The 11,508-nt window shown below is 38.6% G+C and overlaps 1 non-coding gene across 1 annotated transcript; it reads left to right on the top strand.

Annotated features, from left to right (window-relative positions):
* Nucleotides 1–6,520: 6,520 nt before the first annotated feature.
* On the top strand, nucleotides 6,521–6,627 carry LOC149495736 (small nucleolar RNA R71). The gene has a single exon (XR_016321532.1). It is a non-coding gene; the product is annotated as a small nucleolar RNA R71 (small nucleolar RNA).
* The last annotated feature ends 4,881 nt before the right edge of the window (nucleotides 6,628–11,508 follow it).

Raw genomic sequence — 11,508 nt, forward strand, 5'->3', positions numbered from 1 at the left:
AAATGTTCAATAGACAGAAAAATAAGAAGGAATAACCAAAATGATGTGAAATATATCAGGCCTCTGGTGGTGGAGGTGGAGGGGGCTGCAGCAACTGAATCACAGTCTGAAGTTGAGTGGAGAGCCCCTGGTAGTGACCCTATATAGTGTCTAAGCGGGAATCGAGGCTGTCGTGCATGATCTCTATCAACTGGAATCGGTCAGCAATCATCGATTCCATGCCAGTAAGCCGAGTGTCGAACACATCCATGCGGGAGAGCAGTCGGGCAAGCACCTCATCATTGGACACGGTGGACGTGCCCTGGAATGAAGGTCTAGCTCTGGAGGTACCTGCACCAAAATCAAAACCAGAGGAAGGGGGTGGCATATCCTCCTCTGTGTTAGCGCCACCGGCATCCTAAGGTGCCTCATGATCAGAACTGTCTGCTGAAGCACCCACTAAACGATAAGAATCTCCGGCCTTTTCCACTATCTTCATATGGATCATCAGATCTATATCTATATCTAATATGGTACCTCTGCCGCCACCAAGACTGTCGTAAATTGACCTAGTCGGATTCCATACCCTTAAGTAGGTAGCAATACGTGTGACAAAACTACCTATCATGATGGCCCGCTTGTCTGCCCTGGCAACTCGAGCCCATTTTTGGCATAGCCAATAACCCACATTTAGCAAAACTCCGTGGTTAATGGCCCATAAAAATAGAGTTCATTTCATCCTAAAACCCTGTCAGTCTCACTTCTACCAAAAATGGTACTAACTAGAAATTTATTTAGATACCTCAAAGCAAAGCTTTTCAATTTGGATGCCTTAGATACTCTAGGATTATAATTAGTTTCACCTGTCAATTCATTCCACCTAGTTGAATCAAAAGAATCGGTAGGGAGCTGTGTAACTGCATTTTCAGTGGGAAAACCAAAAATGTGGCTAAGTTCATCTATTGTCAGTTCAAAATCTCTCCCAAGCAATCGAAATCGAATAAAATTTCGAACACATCCAATTGGAAATCTAATAATTGAGGCATATGAACTTAAAAATTCCAATTTCAAGGGAGCATACACAGGATCTTTCATTGCAATAAAATTTCCCCACCCCACTCGCCGAAGTGGCTCTATTACAGCATCCCTAAGGCCAACTATTGACAAGGCATCCTCATCTAGAAATTTATTTGGCAAAATAGGGCATGATGAGAGTTTGTGATACCTGTCTAGTTGCTTAGGAGAGCTCGTCTCGAATGGAGGTAGTGGTGGACTGTTAGAGGGTGGAGATGCAGTCGAAGACCGAGAAGAACGGTGCCCAGCTGCGACAGATAAAGCAGGCCTGCTACGTTTGTACCTAAGAGGCATTATGATGAAAAATATTGAAGAAAATGCGAGAGAAGTGACAGAAAACGAGAGAAAATGAGAGAAAATGAGAGAGGAGGGCTGCTGGCGGCTAGGACGTGCAACTGGAAATGACACAGAGCTAGGGCGTGCTTTTTAAATAGAATAGCACGCACGGCAGTGCAGTTCAGCATGGTCTGGACCGTGCTCTCCCCTGGAAGTCTATTTGATAGCACATACGGGCTTGCGAGATGGCACGGTTCAGGGCTTGCGCGCATCCTTCATGCAGATGAAATTGCATTTACCTTGCACAGGCGTGCTGATTAGCACGGGCAGAGGCATGCTCCCTTCTGGAAGTTTAAGTGCATGCGGGCACGGGTGTGTGCCTTGGCACAGCCCTGGGCGTGCGCGCATTTCTCCTGCAGGTGAGAACCTGACTTACCTGGCACGGGCGTGCAGATGGTTTGGCAGGGGGGCGTGCTATATGGCACGGTCGTGCTGCGTAGCATGGTCAAGGGCATGCTACCTTTTGGCTTTCAATTTTCAATTTTCTTTTTGAAGCAAGTCGTGCTGCCTTTTGAAATCTTTGTTATTCTTGAAAATTTACACAAAACAAACAAACCAAAATAGAATGGAATTAAAAATGGGTTGTTTCCCATGAGCGCTTTTGTTTAACGTCGTTAAGCTCGACGTATTTAACCTGGTTGGATTAAACTAGATGGATGGCATTCTTGACTGGATCAAAGTTGTCGTTTTGATAAACTTTTAGGCGTTGAGCATTAACTTTGAAACTCCGGTCTCCATCCACTATTTCGACAGCCCCATGTGGAAAGATTTCTTTGATCGTAAAAGGGTCCGACCATCTGGAACGCAGTTTTCCTGGAAAAAGGCAGAGTCTAGAATTGTAGAGTAATACCTGTTGGCCTACCTTTAGATTTCGCAGGATGATATGCTTATCATGCCACTACTTGTGCGATCTTTATAGATTTTGGCATTTTCATAAGAATGGAGCCTCATTTCATCCATCATGTTTAATTGAAGCAGCCTCTTTTGACCAACTTTCTTAGTATCAAAGTTAAGAAATTGGATTGCCCAATATGCCTTGTGCTCCAGCTCGACAGGGAGGTGACAAGCCTTATCATATACCATTCGATATGGTGACACGCCAATTGGTGTTTTAAATGCAATTCTGTAGGCCTAAACAGCATCATCGAGCTTTTTGGACCAGTCCTTCCTTGATTGGCCAACTGTTGTCTCCAAAATCTTTTTTATTTCCTGGTTCGTGACTTGTACTTGCCCACTTGTTTGAGGGTGATATGGGGTACCTACACGGTGAGTAACACCATATGTGGAAAGTAGGGAATCAAGGTACTTGTTACAGAAATGCTTACCTCCATCTGTGATTATTGCTGTTAGAGTACCATGTCGTGTGAAAATATATTTCTTGATGAAGCTCATCACACTTTTGGCGTCATTATTGGGAAGGGCAACAGCTTCTGCCCATTTTGAAACGTAATCTACTGCCACTAAGATGTATTGGTTAGAGTATGATGACGGAAAAGGACCCATAAAATCCAAACCCCAAACATCAAATATTTCTACTTCGAGGATGTTGTTCAGTGGCATTTCATGACGCTTCGAAATGTTGCCTAACCTTTGGCAACGATCGCATAGACGAACAAAATTGAAGGCATCTTTAAATAATTTGGGCAAGTATAGACCGCTTTCCAGTACACGTGCAGCTGTCTTGCTTGCTCCAAAGTGTCCTCCACACTCCATTGAGTGACAGAAACGAAGAACACTTTCTATCTCCTCTTCCGGTATGCATCTTCGAAAGATCTGGTCACTACAATACTTGAACAAAAAAGGCTCTTCCCAATAATAGTATTTAAGATCATGAAAAAATTTTTTCTTTTATTGATAAGAAAGATTGGGAGGAGTTATTTTGCAAGCAAGGTAGTTGACTATATCAGCATACCAGGGAGCTTGTGTCTTAGTCAAAAGAAAGAGATGTGCATGGGGGAAATCTTTATTGATTTGCATTTTTTCTTGTTCTTCCTCCCCCAATTCAAGCCTAGATAAATGGTCTGCGACTAGATTCTCAGTTCCTTTCTTGTCAAATATTTCTAAGTCAAATTCCTGCAAAAGAAGAACCCAACGTATTAGTCTTGGCTTGGCGTCTTTCTTTTCTAACAGATATTTAATGGCAGAATGATCAGTATAAACTATTGTTTTGGCTCCAATCAAATAGGCTCTAAACTTATCAGAAGCAAAAACAATAGCTAGGAGCTCCTTTTTTGTAGTTGCATAGTTTAATTGTGCGTCATTTAGTGTGCGGCTAGCATAATAAATAACGTGCAATTTCTTTTCTTTTCTTTGTCCAAGAATAGCTCCTACTGCATGATCACTTGCGTCGCACATAAGCTCGAAGGGATGACTCCAATCTGGTGTAGAAATGATTGGTGCCGATGTCAATTCCCTTTTTAATCTGTTAAAGGCATCTAAACACTCTTTGTTAAAATCACAAGGAACATCTTTAACTAGCAAATTACAAAGAGGTTTAGTTATTTTGGAGAAATCCTTAATGAATCTCCTATAAAAACCAGCATGGCCAAGGAAGCTTCTCACTCCCCTTACTTGGTTTGGAGGGGGTAGCTTCTCAATCACTTCCACCTTGGCCTTATCCACTTCAATCCCCTCTTGTGAGATTTTGTGGCCCAAAACAATCCCTTCACTAACCATGAAATGGCATTTTTCCCAGTTCAGAACAAGGTTAGTGTCTTCACACCTCTGCATCACTAATGAAAGGTTATAGAGACATGATTCAAATGAATGACCAAACACAGAAAAATCATCCATAAAAATTTCTATGAACTTTTCAACCATGTCAGAAAAAATAGACATCATGCATCTTTGAAAAGTTGCAGGAGCATTGTATAAACCGAAGGGCATTCTCCTATATGCAAAGGTACCGTAAGGACAAGTGAAAGTGGTTTTCTCTTGGTCCTCCGGAGCAATAGGTATCTGAAAATACCCTGAGTATCCATCTAGAAAACAATAGTATGGATAACCTGCAAGTCTTTCAAGCATTTGATCAATGAATGGTAAGGGAAAATGATCTTTACGTGTTGCTTTGTTCAATTTTCTGTAATCAATGCACACACGCCAACCTGTGACAGTTCTTATAGGGATTAATTCATTATTTTCATTAGTCACTGCTGTCATACCTCCCTTCTTTGGAACTACTTGGACAGGGCTCACCCAACTACTATCGGAAATTGGATAGATGATTCCGACGTCCAAGAGTTTGATGATCTCAGCCTTGACTACTTCCTTCATGTTAGGATTCAACCTTCGTTGATGTTCAATAGAAGGTTTGTAGTCATCTTCCATCAGGATTTTGTGCATACATATGCTTGGACTTATCCCCTGCAAGTCAGAAATTGTCCATCCTAGAACCTTTCTATGTTTTTGCAAGACCTGCAACAACCTTTCTTCTTGATCACATGTTAGGTGAGAAGAAATAATAATAGGAAAAGAGTTGTTTTCACCTAGAAATGCATGCTTCAGATGAGGAGGAAGCTGCTTCAGTTCTTATTTTGGTTATGTACTTTCTTTTTCTTTTTCTTTTGAATTATTATCACTATCATCTACGCTATATAAAGTGTTCTTTACACATTTATCAATTACATCTATTCTAAAGCAATCATCGCAGTCCATAGGAAATTTACAAGATTTTAACACATCAAAAACAACTTCTTCTTGACCTACTCTCAATGTCAGTTTTCCATCATGTAAATCAATTAGAGTTCTTGAAGTTGCAAGAAAAGGTCTTCCAAGGATCAATGGTCCTTCTCTTCCTTCATCAATGTCAAGGATAACAAAATCAACAGGAAAGATAAATTTTCCAACCTTGACAAGTACGTCCTCTACAATTCCCTTGGGGTATTTGATCGATCGATCGGCCAATTATAGAGACATCCTCATTGGCTTGAGCTCTCCCATACCTAGCATTTTAAAAACTTCATAAGACATAAGATTTATACTAGCTCCTAGGTCAGCTAAAGCCTTTTCAAAACTTAAATTGCCAATATTGCAAGGAATAGAGAAACTCCCTGGATCCTTAAGTTTAGGAGGCAATTTATTTTGGATAATTGTGCTGCATTCCTCTGTCAGCATTACCATCCCCTGATCATCAATTTTTCTTTTCTTGCTCAAGATTTCCTTCAAAAATTTTGCATAGCTGGGCATTTGAGCAAGAGCTTCAGCAAAGGGAATGTTTATTTGAAGCTTTTTGAAGACGTCAAGAAATTTCATGAAGCTTTGGTCATCCTGCGTCTTTTTCAACTTTTGTGGAAATGGAACGGGTGGAACATAGGGTTTTACTTCTTCCTTCTCCACTAGATCAATGATAGGTGCCTTTCTCTCTTCTTCTTTCTCCTTTCTAGGCTTGTCCTCCAATTCTCTGCCACTCCTCAAAGTGATGGCTTGTACATGTTCTGTAGGATTTTTTTCAGTATTACTAGGTAACATACCTTCAGGTCTAGCTGCCATCATATTTGCAAACTGTCCCATTTGGATCTCCAGATTTCTTATCGCAGCTTGTTGGATTTTGTTGTGTTCTCTTATTTCATTCATGAAATCCATGTGCGATTTCGAAAGAGCAATAAGGAGATCATCATGAGACTTTTTCTCCGGAGGTAAGAAACCTGGTGGTGCATTTAAAGTGTTGTTAGAATTACCATTTGAAAGATTTGGATGATTTCTCAACCTGTTGTCGTAAGGGTTCGAGTATGGGTAATTCCTCCTTCCTTGGTTCATCACATAGTTTACTTGCTCCAAAGTTTGTGGATTTGCAGAATCTAACATGCATTCTCCAACTCCATGTGTTTCGTTGCATCTGTCACAAGTTTGCATGATGGAGTTCATAGATTTAGTGGTTAGTAAGACTAACTTTCTTACTATGTTGTCTACCTTTGCATTTAGTGCTGTGATGGCATCAATTTCATAGATTCCTGCAGTTTTTCTTCTTTCAGAACTGCTTTGATAATGGCTATTGCTTGCCATTTCTTCTATTAAATCGTATGCCTCATCGATCTCCTTTCTTTCAAAAGATCCTCCTGCAGCTGCATCAGGTGTAATTTTAATGTTAGGTGACAAAGAATTATGGAAAGTTTGGACTTATAACCATTTGGGCAGACTATGGTGGGGACATTTTCTTAACAAATCTTTAAATCTTTCCCAAGCTTCATATAAGTTTTCTTGATCATGATGAACAAAAGTCATGATCTCATTTCTCAGCTTGGTTGTTTTAGAAGATGGAAAGAATTTAGCCAAAAATTTATGGGCTAACTCTTCCCAAGTTGTAAAACTTCCAGCGGGATAAGATTGTAACCATGATCGTGCTTTGTCCCTTAGAGTAAAAGGAAAGAGTCTTAATCTAATGACATCTTCAGAAACACCATTTTGTTTAAAAGTGTCACAAATTTCCAATAAATTAGTGATGTGAGCGTTAGGATCTTCACTAGGAAGCCCCCCATATTGAATAGAAGTGGAAAGTAATTGAATAATTACTGGTTTGATTTCAGAGTTATTAGCTTCCACTCTTGGTCTAGTGATACTAGAGGTAGCTCCATTAAGAGAAGGCGTGGTATAATCTCGCAATGTGCTGATATTTTGTTGCTGTCTGTTCTGAGGATTCACAGGAAGAGGTATGTTCGGAAGTTGAGGATTAATTCTGTCCATATTTGATTGTTGTTCGGATCTATTTTCTAGTTCTCTCCTTGCTGCGTTATTTCTTCTGTAGGTTTTCTCAACTTCTGGATCAAAGATCAGAGGTTCTGTTCTTCTAGATCTTCTTTGCATAAAACCTGAGATATTCTATAGAAAAATTAAACGAATAAAAAACAAATGAATAAATAAATGTCTAAATTAATAACAAGATAATTCGTATTGATATTGGTATTGCCAATCCCCGGCAACGGCGCCAAAAACTTGACAGCTTATTTCGCAAGTGTACAAATCGCTACAAGTAATATATGATGAATAAGATATCGTTCCCACAAGAATTGTAATCCAAGTACTAAAATTATGTTATCTCGTTATTATTTAAACGATAATTGAGAGAATTGTTTTTATAAATGTAAAATAAACAAGAGTCAAGTAAACAAAAATTGATTAAAAGAAATCAAGGAATTGAAGCTACTAGGGGTTTTGATTTCACTTAATTCTATCCAATTTATTTCATTAGTTCATTAATCAATTTAATTATTCAAGTAGGGGAAACAACTCTGAATTCACTAAGAAGCTCTTCCGATGTATTGCTAGCTATTTTAATTCCATTTAATTACCTATCTTCCAATAGCGTAATTAACTATGAATTAAATCATTAAGTTATGTAGTTGTTTATGAATTTACAATTTAAGGTTGATAAATCATAAAAACCCCCATGAGTCAAACCATATAGCTTCCGCATCAAGTTATTATTCTCATGTGTTTTATTAACCTTTTCTTATCAAAGATCCTTCTTCCGATAGTGATAATTGAAATAAATCAATCTAGGGGAAAATTCTGCCTAGAAGCATTAAGTTTATTAATAAATCATAACTTGAATAAGGAAAAATAAATCTAATTGCATAAATTGGAAAAGAGATTAAGCTACATTAAACCCCTAGTATAAGAATTTAGTTGCACATAGCACTTAAGTAAAACTCAACAATACTTGATAAATATTCCATAATCAATAAGAATAATGAAAGAAATAAACAAGATTAAGAGTTTAGAAATAAGAACTAGTGATAAATTGCTTGGATGGCTTCCTTGAAACCTTGCACAACTCTTGAATACTTACCTTCTAAAAGAATAAAGCTATATACAAAGCTATAAGAGAAAGAAGGAGTGAAGTGTAGTGTAATGTGTGTGATGCCTTTGGAATGGCTTCTCCCCCTTTTTATATAGACTTCTTGGGGGAACAATCCACATGCTTTAATGAGTAAAGTCCAACTTTGTGTGGTGGAAAAGTTCTAAATCAAGCCATAAATTACTCTCAATTATGGCTTTCCAAGTGCATATGGTTAAAGTTTGACTGACATGTGAAGAGAGTATCCAAAGTATCCTGTGAAAATGGTAGGGATTAATTGGCAACTTTTGACTTAAATTCAGGATTCTTGATTGACATGGGCGTGCTGCCTGGCACGGTCTGGGGCGTGCTAGGCTCTGGAAGTCTGAGGCTCTCAGCACAGGCCGTGTTGTTCAGCACGGTCTGGGGAAGTTCCAGAGCACGGGCGTGTGCACTGGCATGGCCAGGGGCGTGCCATCCTCTGGAAGTCTGGAACATATGTTGCACGAGCGTGCTTCAACTGCACGGGCCAAGTCTTTGTTTCCAGTGCGGGCACGGGCGTGCGCCTGAACACGAGCTTGGGCGTGCGCTTCTCTAGAAGTCCAGGGCAGTTGTGGCACGGGTGTGCGGCTCAGCATGGGCTGGGGTGTGCGCGCCTCTGGTTCTTTGCTTTGTTTTGCCTTGCATTTGGCACGATCGTGCGCCTTAGCACGGGCTGGAGCGTGCTAATTATGTTTTGCCTTATTTTTGTCCTTTTCTTGCAAAATCCTACACTTTTTCTTTAACTCAAGTGAGTTGTGTTTCAAGGAAGCTTTTAAGTAAAAATATAACAATATTACATAAAAACTAATTTAGAGAAATTAAAAATGCTAGAAATCTTAGTGAAAATTACAATAAAAACACTATAAAAATTAACACTATCAGTTAGTGTTTCCCTTTTTTTTAAATTCACAAAATTATGACAATGATGTGAATATCTGACATGCTAGACTTGGCCATATTGGTCAACAAAGAATAGATCATTTAGCAAAAGTATGTCTTATAACTAATATTAATAAGGTAGATTTGTCTATCTATGAACATTGTCTAGTAGGAAAAATAGCAAGAAAACCATTTGGTAAAGGAACTAGAGCCAGCATACCATTGCAATTAGTTCATACACATTTTGGTTATGTTTACCTGATTTCACATAAATCTGAAGCATTATAATGCTTTAATAATTATACCAACTTGGTTGAGAATCAATTAGACAAGAAAATCAAAGCATTAAGAATTGACCGTGGTCGCGAATATTTATCTTATCAGTTCAGACAATTATTTGATGAAAAAGGAATAAAACATCAGTTGACTATTCCAAGAACACCGTAACAAAATGGTGTAGCGGAAAGAAGAAATCGAACGCTTCTTGAAATGGTTAAGTCAATAATGGCTTAAACAAATTTGCTTAATCCTTTTTGGGGTGTTGCTTTGCTAACAGCCACCTATGTGCTCAACCGTGTACCTACAAAATCAGTCACTTCCACACTATATGAGTTATGTACAGGTAGAATACCTGACTTAAGCATCCTAAAACCTTAGGGATACGCCACCTATGTTTATGATACTTCTCATAAATATGGGAAACTAGGCCTGAGAGGTAGAAAGAGTATCTTCGTGAGATATTCTGAACAATCAAAAGATATGTTTTCATAGGTGAGCATGAAAATGGAGGTATAATTGAATTTGAATCACAAGATGCCACGTTCTTAGAGAATGATTTTCCTAAGCAGAATGAATTAAGTCGTACTCTTTCTTTTTTTGAGACCTTAGATCAGGACTCGGTTAGATCACTTCCTTTGAGTGGGAGGATATTGGTGGATAATCCGTATCCACTAACAAATCTGAATGAGATTGATCCTGGTCCAAGTGGGAGTACCAATCCAAGTCCTACTGGAACGTTAGTGGATCCTAGTTTGAGTGGGAGTCCTGTGGATCTTGATGAAAATGTTCCTCAAGAATCACAATTAAGATGTAGTAATCGTGGAAACATTCTCGCCGATGTTTTGAGGTCGAAGGCATTAATGAAGTTTTCATGATTACCCCCACAAGATGACGAGGAACCAAAGAGTGTCAAGGAGGCATTCTCATGTCCAGCCAAGGATGAATGGATAAAAGCAATGGAAGAGGAAATGGAGTCTATGATCTCAAACCAAGTTTGGTAATTGGTAGATCTTTCCCAAGGGCGTAAAGCTATTGGGAACAAATGGGTTCTCAAAATCAAGTGCAAAGCTGATGGCAGCATCGAGAGTGATAAGGCCTGTCTCATTGCAAAAGGGTATTCTTAACAGTAAGGAATTGACTATAAAGAAGCTTTTTCTTCTGTTGTGAGGTTCACTTCCATAAGGTTAATTTGGGCAATTGTGGCAAACCTTGATCTAGAATTACATCAAATGGATGTAAAGACTGCTTTTTTCAATGGAGAATTGGATGAGGAAATCGATATGGTTCAACCAATAGGTTTCATCAAAGAAGGCTAAGAACACAAGGTTTGTAGATTGATGAGGTCAATTTATGGTCCAAAGCAGTCTTCGAGACAATGGTATATTAATTTTCATAGAACAATCGCATTGCATGGTTTTTCTATGATTGACAAAGATCATTGTGTTTACACGAAAAGATCAAATGGAAAATTTGTCATCATGTCATTATATATTGATGACATATTAATAGCCGGATATGACCTAGAGTACCAAACTCATGTTAAAGTGTAGTTATCGTCCAACTTTGAAATGAAGGACATGGGAGAAACTGCGTATATCCTTAGATTTAAGATTTCACAGGATCGTTCAAGGAAATTATTGTCTCTTTCACAAGAGGCATACATTTTGAAGGTCCTTGAACGATTTAATATGCGTGACTATAAACCAATAGATACTCCTATTGCCAAAGGTGATAACCTGAGTCTAAGATTATACCCCAAGACTTTAGAAGAAAAGATAAAATGAAGAGATTTCCTTATGCAAATGCAGTTGGAAGTCTGATGTATGCAATGATGTGTACAAGACCTGATATTTGTTTTTTTGTTGGGATGGTAAGTAGATATCAATCCAATCCAAGTCCAGCACATTGGATAGTAGTTAAAAGGATTATTGAGATATCTTAAAGGTACTGCGAACTATTCATTGTGTTATCAAGGTGGTAATTTACAATTGAGAGGCTATACAGATGCAGATTGGGCAAGAGATGAGGATGAGAGAAAATCCATTTCTAGTTTTATTTTATTGCTTAACATTTTGGCCATATCTTGGAGTAGCAAGAAACAATCATGTATAGCATTTTCCACAATGGAAGCTGAATTGGTAGCATTT

Source organism: Jatropha curcas, chromosome 6 (assembly GCF_041381405.1).
Source record: "Jatropha curcas cultivar XTBG-Jc1 chromosome 6, XTBG_Jcur_1.0, whole genome shotgun sequence".
Lineage (NCBI taxonomy): Eukaryota > Viridiplantae > Streptophyta > Magnoliopsida > Malpighiales > Euphorbiaceae > Jatropha > Jatropha curcas.